The 14,069-nt window shown below is 37.2% G+C and overlaps 1 protein-coding gene across 1 annotated transcript in view; it reads right to left on the bottom strand.

Annotated features, from left to right (window-relative positions):
* The window catches only part of opn5 (opsin 5), a 40,482-nt gene extending 29,764 nt beyond the window's left edge, over nucleotides 1–10,718 (bottom strand). The window contains exon 1 of the mRNA XM_054618933.1: nucleotides 10,565–10,718. The gene's annotated coding sequence lies outside the window, so the exon portion shown is untranslated. The remainder of the gene's footprint in view (nucleotides 1–10,564) is intronic.
* Between the last annotated feature and the right edge of the window lie 3,351 nt (nucleotides 10,719–14,069).

Below are 14,069 nucleotides of genomic sequence, written 5' to 3'. Positions count from 1 at the left end.
TTGATTTTGTTTTTTGGGTAATTAAATTGTTAATTATTTACTGGATAATAAAAAAGCAATCTTTAGGTTAAACGATATATTTGTCCTAAAATGAATCGACTAATTGTAAGATGGGGCTGCACATAACAGTTTTATCGATGAATTCTTTCAGTGACGTTAGCTTCCCTTACATTAGCTTGTCTTAACAGTGTGTTTGTGAGGCAGAAAACAAACCCCAAATGAATGGAACGTTAATGCTACAACGTATTGAATAAAAGCAATACAAAAACATTTGAATTGATGCAAGTTGCAATTTTCAATTATTTTGTACTCCATTCTTTGAAAAATGACAACCTTACCAAACAAGGCATAATGTCAATTTCATTTTACTCGTACTTTCCCGCTAACTGTTCAACGCAACCAAAGAGATCTGTACAAGCACTGTGCCTAAAATAAGTTTAAAAAATAAAGATGTATGTCATAACTACCAACTTTGCAATTAAGTAAACAATCTTAAAAAGCTGTTTACAACGCTTTATGGGAATATATACTATTTTTATTATTTTTAGAATCTACAGAGGCAGGCTCCGTGCTCAGTCCACTGATGCAGAGTGGATAGAAAACTTTAATAGGACAGATATTTATAAAATACAGCATCTTTGTGTGCACAAAGCAACCATATAACTTTAAGAGCATTATTAGATATTGGATGGTTCTGCAAAAAAACTAATGACATTGAATGAAAGCCTTTTAAATTGACATTCTCTTACACTATCTTCACATGCAACTACAGTAAGATTAATATATGGTGGCGGTCAGACGAATTTATGCTTGGGGAGGAAAGACAACATTAATTATTGATCTGAGACAGGGTGCGATCTCCAGTCTCTCGTATGAAAGTCTACACTCTCTTCCAACACCCTGACCTCCACATCCTTTGTTTTCCAATCAGGCAACAAAGGACACACTTCCTCCTGTTTTGGATTTTACACCAAACATCAAATTAGAGGATGCAGATGGAACGACCCTTTCCTTCTTGACAGGTATTAAATGGATATAATAATACTGTACAGTAGGCACGATAGATTATGATATTCTTCATAAGTTGCATTTCTAATTGTAACATTACAAAGGAAACATCAATACAAAGACAAAAAGGAGTGAATTGATTGTATTTCAACCTCTGGCTCTGCCGATAGAAGCCAATGCAGAAGTGGCTAAAAACTGCCATTCTCTCTACTGACCAGCAGGGGGCGACTCCTCCGGTTGCAAAAAGAATTCCGATTGTATGGAAGTCTTGGAGACAATGACTCTACTTCTCACTTGATTTATTCCCTCAGTAAACATTGTAACCATGCGTTTATGTTCTCAATCTCTAGTTTCAAGTCTTCTTCAATACAGCATGATGTTCATTTAGTAAATGATGCTCCATTTAGAGTCAAACAGACCATAAAGCAGGGGATGCTTTAGGGCAGGCTTACTGTGAATGACAGGTCGCTACCAGAGCTGTATACGGCGTCTCTACGTCACTCCTCCGCATTCCAAATATAGTAACTTGTGTTTATCCGTTGCAAAAAAAAAGAACATGGCAGTCCAAAAATTGATATGTGACACTTCTAATTTACAGTCTATGATTTAAAATCCAGGTCTGATTGCACTAGTGCATGTGTTGCACGAAGCGTTAGGCGTTTTCAGATTCAGCCCAAAGACTTGAATTGGTACCTGTGTTCCTTTCCAAAAAAAATTAAATCTTCAGATCAACAGATCAATTGCACAACTCGCACCCATAGCCGGTATGGATTATTTTAGGTGTCTAAATAAATCCACAGCAGTATATTACTTTGCTACATTACACATGCTTGCTTCTCCACACTCCATCTACGATAGGTTATACACTGACTATTGATTGGCACCTCATACAATCACACTTCAGCAGAGGAGGTCAGTATGCGACCTGTGAGACGACAAGGTAAGTTTTTTTTGGGGGGGGGGGGGGGGGGGGGGGTGTTAAGTAACGCAGCATAACAATCATTTCAATTACTTATTTGCACGCGTACTCAAAGCAACACCTTTCAATTTTCAGAAGCGGAGGTAGCCTGTTTGGCAAATGTATATGAATCTTTGATTGAAAAAGTCTCGCAACTGTCGCAAATTCACACTGCTGCAGGTACGAATACGTCTGATGATGAGCCAGAGGCGGCAGCTAAACATTTAGTTTAAGTGTACAAGATACTTATATTATATATTATATTTTCACTGTTTTACAGTCTTTTCTGAAGCCGTTATCTATGCTCTCTTCAAACCGGACTCCTTTGACACAACAGTCATTTTACCTCACAGGACAGACATGGGAGTAGCTGGTCTACCGCTGCCTCCATTAGTCGCTTTGTTGGTGTTATTGTCTTAAGTCAGACATAACACAATTTAACTGACCGAGCAAGGCAGCGGTAGACCAGCTACTCCCATGTTCTGTTAGCCAAAATTCCTGTTTATCAATGGAGTCTTGTGGTTTTGAGAAAAGCATGGATAAGTTTCATTTTCAAATCCAGTTCCCCATCGTTAAGGGCTGTCTGACGTCAAGGTAAAGAGGTGAAAATATTCTAAATATAGCGTACACTTAAACTCATATTGATATTGATTGATTGACTCCTGAGAGACAGTTTTTTTTTCTTTTTTTACTATAAGCTGAACATTTTACTTTACCTGATAAACCGGATAAAAACAAAAACAAACCTGAACCCCAATGACTTGAAATGTATCTCAGTAATCCATCACAGTGAACAGCCTGTGCCCAGTTTCTGTCAAACATATGCTATTACTGCAGCCAGAAGAGCACTGACTCATTGTTGGTGCCTGTAGAAAAGTATTCATCGCTCTCTCTTTTTTTTTTAGTAACCACCCACACACAATGGGAAGTCATGAAAAGGAGGTGTTTCTTTTCTGGCACTACTTCTGCGGTACATCAGGAATAGGCAAACTCCCTTATCCAGTAATTACCTTCCAAGAGAACTCAACTTACACTTCCTGTAAGTCGCTTTGGATAAAAGCGTCTGCTAAATGACTGTAATGTAATGTAAATGTAATGTAACATTGGTTTGCTATTCTTCGACTATTTTTTTCCAACCTTCAAGATGCTGTCAGAGTATTGATGAGGTTTATCGGGCTTTCAAAGCCCTCAGACTGTGAAATGCATTACCAGAGCTGGTAACAGCTGCAGATGGATTAAAGATCGACATTGCTCTGCCAGAGCTGATCGCAGGCCACTCTGGACAGCTTCTGATTCCGCCAGAGGAACCGACCTGCGGAAGCGTTTATCCACTCTGTTCCGCTAAAAATATGCGACTGGTCTGTTTAAGGCGGATATACGGGTGTGTCGCACGAAGCAGATCGAGCCGAGCAATATAACTAACGGGCACTGTATGTGAAATATAGATAAGACATAATTATGGATTATGGATAAATTAGGATGGATGCATTTTTTAACGACTAGAGCAAAGTCACAAATCTTCGATACATGCTGTTCATAACTTGACGTTTTTAATGGAATTAACTTTGGCTGTCGGCAGAGAAGAACATTACCACAATACAACACACGTTGTCCACAGTGATCTTTGATGTAATGTACTGTTTCAGTGTCCATAATAGTCTGCTTTGCGTAAAACATGACAAAAATGTAATTCTATAAAAATCTTAATTTAATTGTTATATCTGGTTGGCAGAAGAAAAAATTGGGTTCACGGCTGTACTAGTTTTATAACCACATCTGTTCAACAACACTGTTCTGGTAGAGTTTCAGGGAATCAATTATGAATGACAATTACAGCGATTTTTTTTTTCACGTAGGAAAAATTAATGAATGGTTGAGTTCTGCTTTATTGTTTTCATTTGATCTCAATAATCTTAAAATACATGATTATGTGATCTCATCGTAAATGTTTTGTGGATTTAAATTAAGTTAACTCAGCATTTTTAATGTTTCCTTGTGTGCGTTTTGTCGTTCTCTCTCTCACACATACACAAAACAGTAAAGAAGCCCCCCAATGAAAATCTTGCCTAGGGCCTCTTGATGTCTGACCTGGCATTAGCATTGCCAATTTAAGGAATATCCACTAACCCTTAGGATATATTTGAAAAACCACACATACTGGCATGCATTGATGTAAATTGATCCCTCCCCGTAGCAGCAATTGATAAATAACTTTGCAAACCTAGCCTCAAGTAGGGATGCACTGATCTGACTTTTTCAGCGCTGATAGAGATACCTGGTCTTTGGTTATCGGCCTATACAGAGTAGCGATCCAATACCAATGTATAATTAATAAGCTGGAAGCTACTGGGATCATTATTTTATGTGTAAGGCACCAGGCTTGACTTTTGATTGCTTTTTTGACTCTGTAAAACAAAATGTCTGTAGACATTTCTTTTTAAACATAAAATAGAAGTAATACTTGTTGGTGTGACAATCCTGAAATACCTGGAAACTCCTGACATGTTTGTTGTTATTTCCCTAAGCTAGGGGATCTACCGGAGTGCTGCTGAAGCATGACGTAGTACGCGCAGGTGTAATAAGACGTAAAACATAGAGTTTAATTAAATAGATCAGCCCCAGTCTCACCCATTCCCCCTATTTGAGCCAGTATAATGCGAATTTGCGATTCGCATTATACTGAAATGTGATTTTGGTATTGGATTGGTGCATCCCTAGACAAAAGTGAAAAATCAGCATAGGAGATCCAGCAAAATTTTGTAAGCCTGGGCAATAACGTTTTGCTGAGAACTGTGCAATGTCACTTCAAGGAAAGACAACCTTGTGTCTGAGGAATCTGCACCAGTAAGTAGCCAAAAGAAATGTATGATATCCTGACTATAGACGAAACAGCAGTAGCTCTGGATACCGATTGACAGGCTTAGTATCCATGTCTGGGGGATGAGTTTGGGAAACACGGTGCAGGTCCCGTGGTCATCTCTTTGAAGAAATCAAGGACAATACAACCTTTTGGGTCGGATCAACGTTCCTTTCAGGACAACGATCTGAATTGCATTACAACGGAGGGAAGCAACTGCAGTAGGGCTCTTCCAGAGTCACTGGATTTGAAACCTATCAAGCTTGTTTGATGCTCGGTAACAGACTTATTTAAGACAGGGACACAGCGGGTGCTCGTCAAGATTTCTGTAATAAAGTCATTACAGCCTTGGCAAAAGATTTATCGTGCAGAACAGAGTATAGCTGTACTGACTTTTTATTTAAGGGGGGGGGGCTTCCTCACTTAACAACAGATGACTTCCTTCACACAGATCCATATATATGTAACCAGAGACTATATCTTGAGAAAAAAGATAATAACACAGATGTAATCCCATTTATTGTATCAGGTCACAAACAGTACGATCATAGTAGTATATTCGGGGGTGGGGCGTAACAATTTCCGCTGGTTCCACACTGAATTTTTCCAAGCAGTCAATTACACGTTTTATCACTTTATTTCATCTACACGGTTCCAGGGAACAGATGTTGGGTTTTTTTTGCTAGCAGGATTAAATTAAAAATTAAAAACAGATCGGTAGATTATAGCCAATGAGGGTCAAAGGTACATTATCTCACAAGAGGCTTTGATGCAGGAGGAGTTACGTAACACTGTTGAACAGAGTAGGAATTATTTTAATGGCCACTAATAACAAGGGAAATGTCACTCTGAACGAATGTTCCCAACACAGTCAAATGAAATGAAGAGGGTTTTGTTTCCCTTTTGTTTGTGTGCAGCTCAAGGTTGAGAAAGTCTTTCAGAAAGAGTATTGCAACAGAGGATTTAATTAGTCTGTTTGGGAGGGCCGGTCGATACCATGACAATCTAGTGCACAGTGAGACACTTTGTGGTTGGAGATCAGGGCTTGAAAGGGGGAAGGATTGATCTGGTTTCTGTGTGTAAAGATGGGACCTGAAATACAGTTCGCTTCCTACATCCAAGACTATATGCATAATTTGTATTTACTAGGTTGGGGAAGTCTTGAGTGTTTCTGGTGAGAGCTGAACTGAGCCTACGGCGCCAAACACAGGAAACACAGCAGAAGGGTCAGTATGAAACAGAAAAAACGTCTTTATACCAGTGGTGAAACAGACAGTAGTTGATCTGTGATCCGCATGCATTCGGCATGCATGTGAGCCGCGGATTAAAAACACAGTTTCACATCATAGTGTGATCGATATCTGGCAATATTTGACCATAACTATGGGATCGGGAGATGGGCATCAATGCTTGCTAGTTGTCGATCCCTGATAATGCTACAGGGATGCTACCTACCTAATGCAAGGGTATATCATAACTTTGTCATGATTTAATCACACATAATCAGATTTTTTTGAGGTAAGCTTGTATAAAAACAATTGAGATGTTTCACAGTAATAATGTTATGAAATAAGTGGTTTAACATTTATTATTTCCCTCTCTTGTATCTTTCACTAGCTCATTATACAAAACTTAAAACTGACAATCCAATTTTGTTTTATCTATATAAGCGCAATCTTTTATTTACTTATCATTTGAATTGCGTCTTGTGATGCAAATAACTACTATAAATGACAAAATGAAAGTGCAAGGATGACTTCAGGGTGGTTGAAATTATTTTTCATTAAAACAAGATGGTCTGAAGCCTTGTATACCAGCTGCTATGAGAAAATAAAAAAAAATATCTGAATTGGCCAATATGGTTTATCAAGAATTGGTATCGGTGGCATAAGAAAACTGATTGAGGCATCTCTAAAAGTGATATCTGCTCCCTTTTTATTCTACTATTAGTATTCTACTAATATCAAAACCGTGATACAATCACAAACTTGACATTTGTGATCCGTTGCAACTCTATTTTATACACATCTTGCTGTTATTCTAGCTTTTTACACCAGAGTTCATGACGGTTATACAACTGAACATGGAAAATAATAAACTATTTTCCCATGTTACACTACTGCAACTCTACAATAAAGGATTTGGTCTTTAACATATATATATTTTTTAAATCTTCCTTTGAGTTTTTCTCAGTTTGATAAGCCTGGTCAAACTGTGAATTTCATGTATTTAAAGGTAAATAGATACAAGATATAGAAACAACACACTTAAAAAACAATGATAAGATATGGTGATGAAAAGCATGACGCTGATGCTGAATTGCATTTTCTTTCTTTGCAGGTGAGACGAATATTAACGCAGGAGATTTATAAACACCTCATCTGGGAGTTTACACATGCGAGGGAAAAAAAGGGGAAAATTCAAATTAGTATCCAGATGCAAAAGGCCAGATAAGTGATTTTGTGAAGAGAAAGTCAGTGATTCCTCAGATGACACCGATAACTTATCCTACACGTCCCCTTTATCTAGCGTCTCATTGTCCCCGTCTCGGTGTTATCAGAGGTAAAAAGAAATTCAGATTATTTGGCCTTGAAACCATTAGAGGGTCTATTTTTGGCATAAATCTGGTGATGTCCTTAATGCTGATCAATATCAGTAACTCCCATGAAAAAACGAAAACCAACTAACTGATCCTACTAACAAGTAGGGCTGTACCGAATAGTTGGTTCCCCAAAGCTTCATTCAGAACGTTGACATTCAAATTCTAAAATCAATGTTTAAAAACGGGTACATTTTGAGCATTAAACACCTTTTTTCCGTTTTTTCTGTGATTTTTTATGCACCAATTTATGGTGGAAATATAATATATTTTTCTATGTGAAGGAAAACACTAAATTCAGGCGGCAGATGTATTATGGGATATAATTCAGTAAGGCTCTCAGGCATCTGTATTTATCCCAAATGTTTATTCTCCTGTAGATCAACTTTTCTCATTTAATGTTATCTCTACTGAGACATGATTCTCTCCTTGACTCATTTCAATGAATTTGTAAATCCCTGGAATTTAATAGTTCATGTGTTCAAGGAAGAGTTCTTCTCCTGTTCCAAAACGTTATGCACATTCAAACCATTCACACATATCTGTTGTCTCAGGAGAAGTTGTGATATTTCGAGAGAAACATCAGTATTATAACGAGAATAAGGTGATCATTTAATAAGAATAAAGTTATAATTTAATGATAATAAATTTGTAATTTAATGATAATACATTTCCAATTTAATGAGAATAAAGTGGTAATTTAATTAGAATAAAGTTGTAATTTAGTGAGAGTAAAGTTGTAATTCAATGAGAATAAAGTCAGAATATTATAAAATGATTATAAAAGATTTTATTAAAAAACAACCAGCCCGAAGCAAGGGTCCAGGGACAGGGGATGTCTTATGCTGAACAGATGGTAAAGCCCTCTGAGGCAAATTTGTGATTCTGTCCTATACAAATAAATTAAATTGAGTTGAAATCTAAAGCCAGGTTCAAAACTCTTGATTCATTTTGTTGACATATTTGAGTCAAAGGTTTTTACAGAGGGGATTTTTGGATATCTTACTTTATCACTCCATACATTAGAAAATACTGTTAACAGCCATTAAAAAAAAAAAATTGTCCATGTTTTATTAATAAAATGTTTTAATGATATATGAACAAACCCCTCTGTAAAAACCTTCAGAATATAGATAGGAATGAAATGTTTGGTTTACGTTAGTGCTACTGAAGTGGAGATTATGGCTTTTGAAGATATGAATTGTAAAATGGCATACATGTTGAATACATTACAGGTGAATATGGGACATTTTTTTCTATCACAAGAGTAGAGGACACACACTTATTTGCATTCAAACAATAATAACTTTTTAAGCAATTTATAGATTCAAGGTTAAGTGATGAGCTTCAGAAATATGATGACAAATTTCTTTGCCATTGCATTTACTGAAGTTCTGAAAAACCTTGAGGTACTTTACCTGAGTATTTCTGTCGTATACTACTGTACAATACTACAGCAAATATTGTGCTTTTTACTCTACTACATTTATCTGACGGCTGTATAAAAACACAAAGTTCAAATGATGAGGAAATCAATTATTGTATTTTTGTATGGTCTGGAGTCCATGGTGTAATGGTCTCTGCTCAAGACCCTGGAGTCTGAGCTGTACGAGTTTGTGGTGAACCTGCATGATTTTCAATTATCTTGCACGGAATTCGACCCGTTGGCACCGACGACAATGATTGAAAAAAAATGTTTTACTTATGTAGGTCACATAGAGGCATCAGGATTTAATTGAGACTGTTTCATAAACAGTTTAAAGTTCTTCCTTTGAGTACTTCTCCCACCACTTTTATTTATTTTACGTATAAAATCAAGCACTTCAGCACTTTTTGAAAACCTTTATCCTTTGTCACTCAGAGATGCACTTCAGATTTTAAAAGTCTGACTTTTTTTAAACAAAAGACTTCAACTAAGCCATCTGCAGGGCTGAAGAAGAAGAGGATTTGTTTGAAGCATGACTTTAAAAGGTGCAGGTTTGCTCTGAGGTTCGATGAGGACGTGAATAAGTAGGTAGAGGTAGAGGGATATACGGCTGTTTTTACATCTCTAACCACAAAGCACAAAAATAAATAAATACAGCTAAAATATCACCCAAAATAAATAGTACTCGTCTCAGGAACACTGAGAAACTTTGACTAATGACAATTAAGTGTAGCATGTTTTCTTATATTAACCCCAAACAGAGCCCTAGCTTAAAAGCATACTTCACAGTGATAAATCACCACAATAGCTTTAGGCTTTCTGAAATAATAATAAACATGTTTTTGAATAAATCTTGAACAGTCCACTACAGACACGAGGCACTCATCTGTGCTCGGGCTGTCAGAGAGACTGCAGCTGCAAAACAGAGCCAGACGCAGAGGATGTTCAAATGCTCCCTTAGTGTTGGGAGCTTACACAACTGTTATGAACACAGTATTCATGTGGTTTACAGGGAGATCTCTCATGAAAACACAGTTTTCCATATGAAGCCGATTCAGTATGTTGGTACCTCATTAAATGTGCAAGCACAGTTAGTGGCAAAGAGAAGGGTTATTACCTCAATCATATTCTACAAAATGTGCAGAAAGGGAAAGAATATATATTTTTTATTTTTTTACACATGGGCTCTGAGAATCCAAACAAAAAGGTAACGTCAAAATAAAATTAAATAAAATAAAATTAATAAAATCACAAGCTTTCACCTGAGCATGAAAATATGATAACATTTGTTTTGTTCTGAAAAAATATGTTGCATATGTCTTATGTCAACCCCTTAGAGTGTCTGCAGACCTTTCCCATCACTAGCCCACACACATTCAGCTTCATTTCCAAAGGCTGGTCCAAGGAGAGAGCCAGCTGGTATATTAACATCTATATCACACCAGTAACATTTTATCTGTTAAATCTAACAGAAACTTGATATAATAAAACCCCTGCATGATTGTATGGAGCCTTTCGGTGTGCTCACTCATTAATAACATCAACAGGTCCTTATATATATATATATTAAAGAGAACAGTCCCACTCTTAAGGGAGCCATGATCATGTACTTAACTGGGGGTCATTCACATGGGAAAGAAGGAAAACGCAGCTGGAGTCCCTCAACACAGCCACACAAACACAAACACAACTGTAAAGTGAAGGTTCATCACTCACCGTTGGCTCATCGGTCAGCAGACATCCTGATCGGAGGTTAATTCCCACAGATCTCTGTCCCTCTGTCCGGAGGATGAGCTGGTACAAGTCAGCTCCGGTGCTGGAGGTGGAGAGAAACATGTAGATATTCCCGTGGTTCAGCTTCCAACTTGTCCTCTTGGCATCCACTGGAGTACGGCAGCACCAAGTCTGATATATATATAAATATATATATAATAATAATAAGGACGCGGTGGAATCCGGTGGAATCCTTCACAATAAAAAACCCCTCGACTCAGGGCAGCAACACTGGTTATATATGTTTTCACCGAGGGGTTAACTGGGTGACCCTCAAAGTATAGAGGTCACTGCAGATAGGAAATAATAATAATAATAATAATAATAATAATAATAATAATAATAATAATAATAATAATACTTTACTTTTAGCTTTGGGACTATCTGGACTGATTGGTAGGCACTGGTGCTAATCAATAAATCAATCATACATTGGCTGTGTTTTCTTTCATTGTAAACTGAGTATCTTTGGGTTTTGGATTGTTTTGAATTGATGTCGTATCGGGCTCTGAGACATTCTGAGGCATTTTTTTTACTTTATTATGACATATGACATTGATCAAAAAGTCATTAGTTTAAAAATATCTATTATTAATTGACTAATTTGCGGCCCTAAAAAGAACATGAACAATATATGGTATTGTAATCATTACTTGACTGTTCTCAAGTTAAAGTACAGAAGTATATGCATCCAAAACATAGTCAAAGTACAAAAAGTAAACTACTCTCTGGGCATATTTGACCATTTCAGAATAATATTATAATATTTGATTGTAGCTATTTATGTGTGAGCGTCACTTTAACGTTGCAGATGGTAAACGAGGGCCTAAATACTAATAATACTAAATACTACTGTTATTGTTTATTACTAGAAAGCAGAGCTACCACATAAAGTGGGGTGAAAAGAACACTTCTCATAGAACATTTAAAGGGAGTAGAATTATAAAGCAGCAAAAGAAAACTATTCATGTGGCTAATAATAAGAAATTCCTTTTACTTTGTAGGGAAACGGTCCCATTTCCTATTGAGCGTCTCTCTTGACCACCGACGGTGCAGCTGGTTGGACGACTTCCCCAAGAGAACAACCACATTCTTTAAAAGATAAACAAGCACATGTTCCAGTCTAAAGTTGACCCAGAGAAAAACAAAGCTGAACTCATGTGATGCAGGCTAAACTGTAGGCTGTTGTCACTTTTTATGCTTTGCTGTAATTATTGAATAGAAAGCTGGCACTAATTGTTGAATAGATTAATAGATATTGTTGCAACAGGTGTTATTTTTTAATGTTTTTAACCCCTTAAAACCTACTTTTACCATTGAGTTTTCCCTAACATGGATTTTAAAGCCCTGAAACATATAGTCTAGCATCTTCTTACTATGAACAATATGGAGATATATGAACACATTTTCTGTCAAAGTCAGTTAATTGAGGTCATTTTACATAATCAAAATAATCTGGTCCTGGATGAGAGGCGTGAGGGACTGTTTTGAATTGAAGAGCATTTTTAAATCAACTTTATTAATACCTTTCATTTGTAAGGTTGCAGAACAAGTTACAGTGGACTTTTACTTTAATCTTTCACTCTCATGTTTCACTTCAAAAAATATGATTAATACGGTCACACACAACACACAAGCGATTTATTCACGTGCACTGATTCTCAGGTTTAGTGAGGGTACTTCATGTTTGTGCTGCTCTTATATATATTTGGGGTTGTGTTTTCTGGTTCAGCGCCAAAAAGATGAACATATGCCAACTGTTATCTTCATCAATACAGTTTGAATCTCTAGTTTTAATGTACCAACTTTCAATTTATCTCAGGCCAGCTGCTCGTGGCCCGAGGCTCCAGCTTCCTCCACTCCCCTCTGTATGTAATACAAAGGCTAAACTTAAAGCTGCTATTATCAATATTTTATATTAATTATGGATGAAGCACAAATGTATAACGTCATAACGTCTTTTGTTCCCTTCCTCTGCAGAGAGCAAAAGTTTTGGTTCACTCTCACCGTGCTCATCAGCAAAAGCATGTCTCATTAACCCGCTGTACCCTGTACGCTTACACTGAACAGGAGACGGACAACGTTAGCCTCTAGCCTATGGAAATTAATTGAATCTACCACGTGGCCAGAATCAAAACGCTAAATGAAAGCTAATGTTCGGGTTCACCGGGGCAACACAGAACAGGTTCAGCCCATGTAGCAACCTCCAGTTCTGAAAACTGAAGCCAATGTTGAAGTGCCTTAAACTTCTGTTCCTTCTAATGTCCAGCAGGGGGTGTCTCCTCTGATTGCAAGAAGAAGTCTATTTCTAAAGAAGTCATTTGATTTATTACCTCAGCGAACCTTTTAAATAAGAGTTTATGGTCTCAATTTCATTTTAAAGTCTCCTTCAATACAACAATTTGTTAATTTTGTAGATTTAGGTCCATTTAGAGTCAAATAGACAATAAAGTGGGTAATGATTTTGGGCGGGGCTACTGCGATTGACAGGTCTCTACCGCTAGCAGAGCTGTTTCCGGCGTCTTTACGTCACTCCTCCGCAGTCCAATATGCTCACTTCCGTTCACTGGTTCCAACAAAGCAAGATGGCCAAAATTCTGAAATCAAGGATTCAAAACATTAGACGACAAACCAATTGGTGACATCACGACAACTACGTCCACTTCATATATAGTCTATGGTTCAGATAAAAAAAATAACAAAGTTAGCAGCATAAACCCGCTACAAAATGGAAACATTTAAGGTTAACTTCAAAAGATGCTGAAATTATTCCTTTTTTTTTATTTTATATAGCCATCACCCCCCAAAATCCCAAATAGCCTATGAAATAATATTCTGATATATCTGCAATAATTATTATGAGCTATTCTCAGAAGGACAGCGCTGTTTTTTGTGTGTAGAGTGTGTGTGTGTGTGTGTGTGTGTGTGTGTGTGTGTGTGTGTGTGTGTGTGTGTGTGTGTGTGTGTGTGTGTGTGTGTCTGTGTGTGTGTGTGTGTGTGCAGTGCTTTCATCGGTACTAAAGCATCGGAGGAGATCCAGAAGACAGTCTCAACAAATCAAGGTCTATTCATTTACTCATTTGTTTATTGGCCCACACATGAGCAGAGCCATTTTATTTGGTATCGCTGTCATTTATTTGATGGCATTACATTATATCTTGCAGCCGTTTTGGATAAGTACAATATAAGTAAATAATAACCAGGTCAAGAAGTCAGCAGCCCAAAGGGCCTTGTGTTCCTCTGGAGTGACCTCCCTATCGACATCAGACTGTCTGAATCTGTTGAGACCTTTAAATCCAAACTGAACCTCAAATTTTTCCATTAACTTTCAATTAGTTGCTCATCCTTTCATTATCAGGCCGGCGGGTCAGCATTCTCAATGTATCATTTGAGCCTAGTAGTCTTGCCCAAGGGGATTACATTAACTCTCTGAAAGTCACTGCTTCTC

The sequence above is a fragment of the Anoplopoma fimbria genome, chromosome 18 (assembly GCF_027596085.1).
Source record: "Anoplopoma fimbria isolate UVic2021 breed Golden Eagle Sablefish chromosome 18, Afim_UVic_2022, whole genome shotgun sequence".
NCBI lineage: Eukaryota > Metazoa > Chordata > Actinopteri > Perciformes > Anoplopomatidae > Anoplopoma > Anoplopoma fimbria.
The sequence above is the reverse complement of the archived record's forward strand: the minus strand, read 5'-3'. Positions and strand labels throughout refer to the sequence as shown.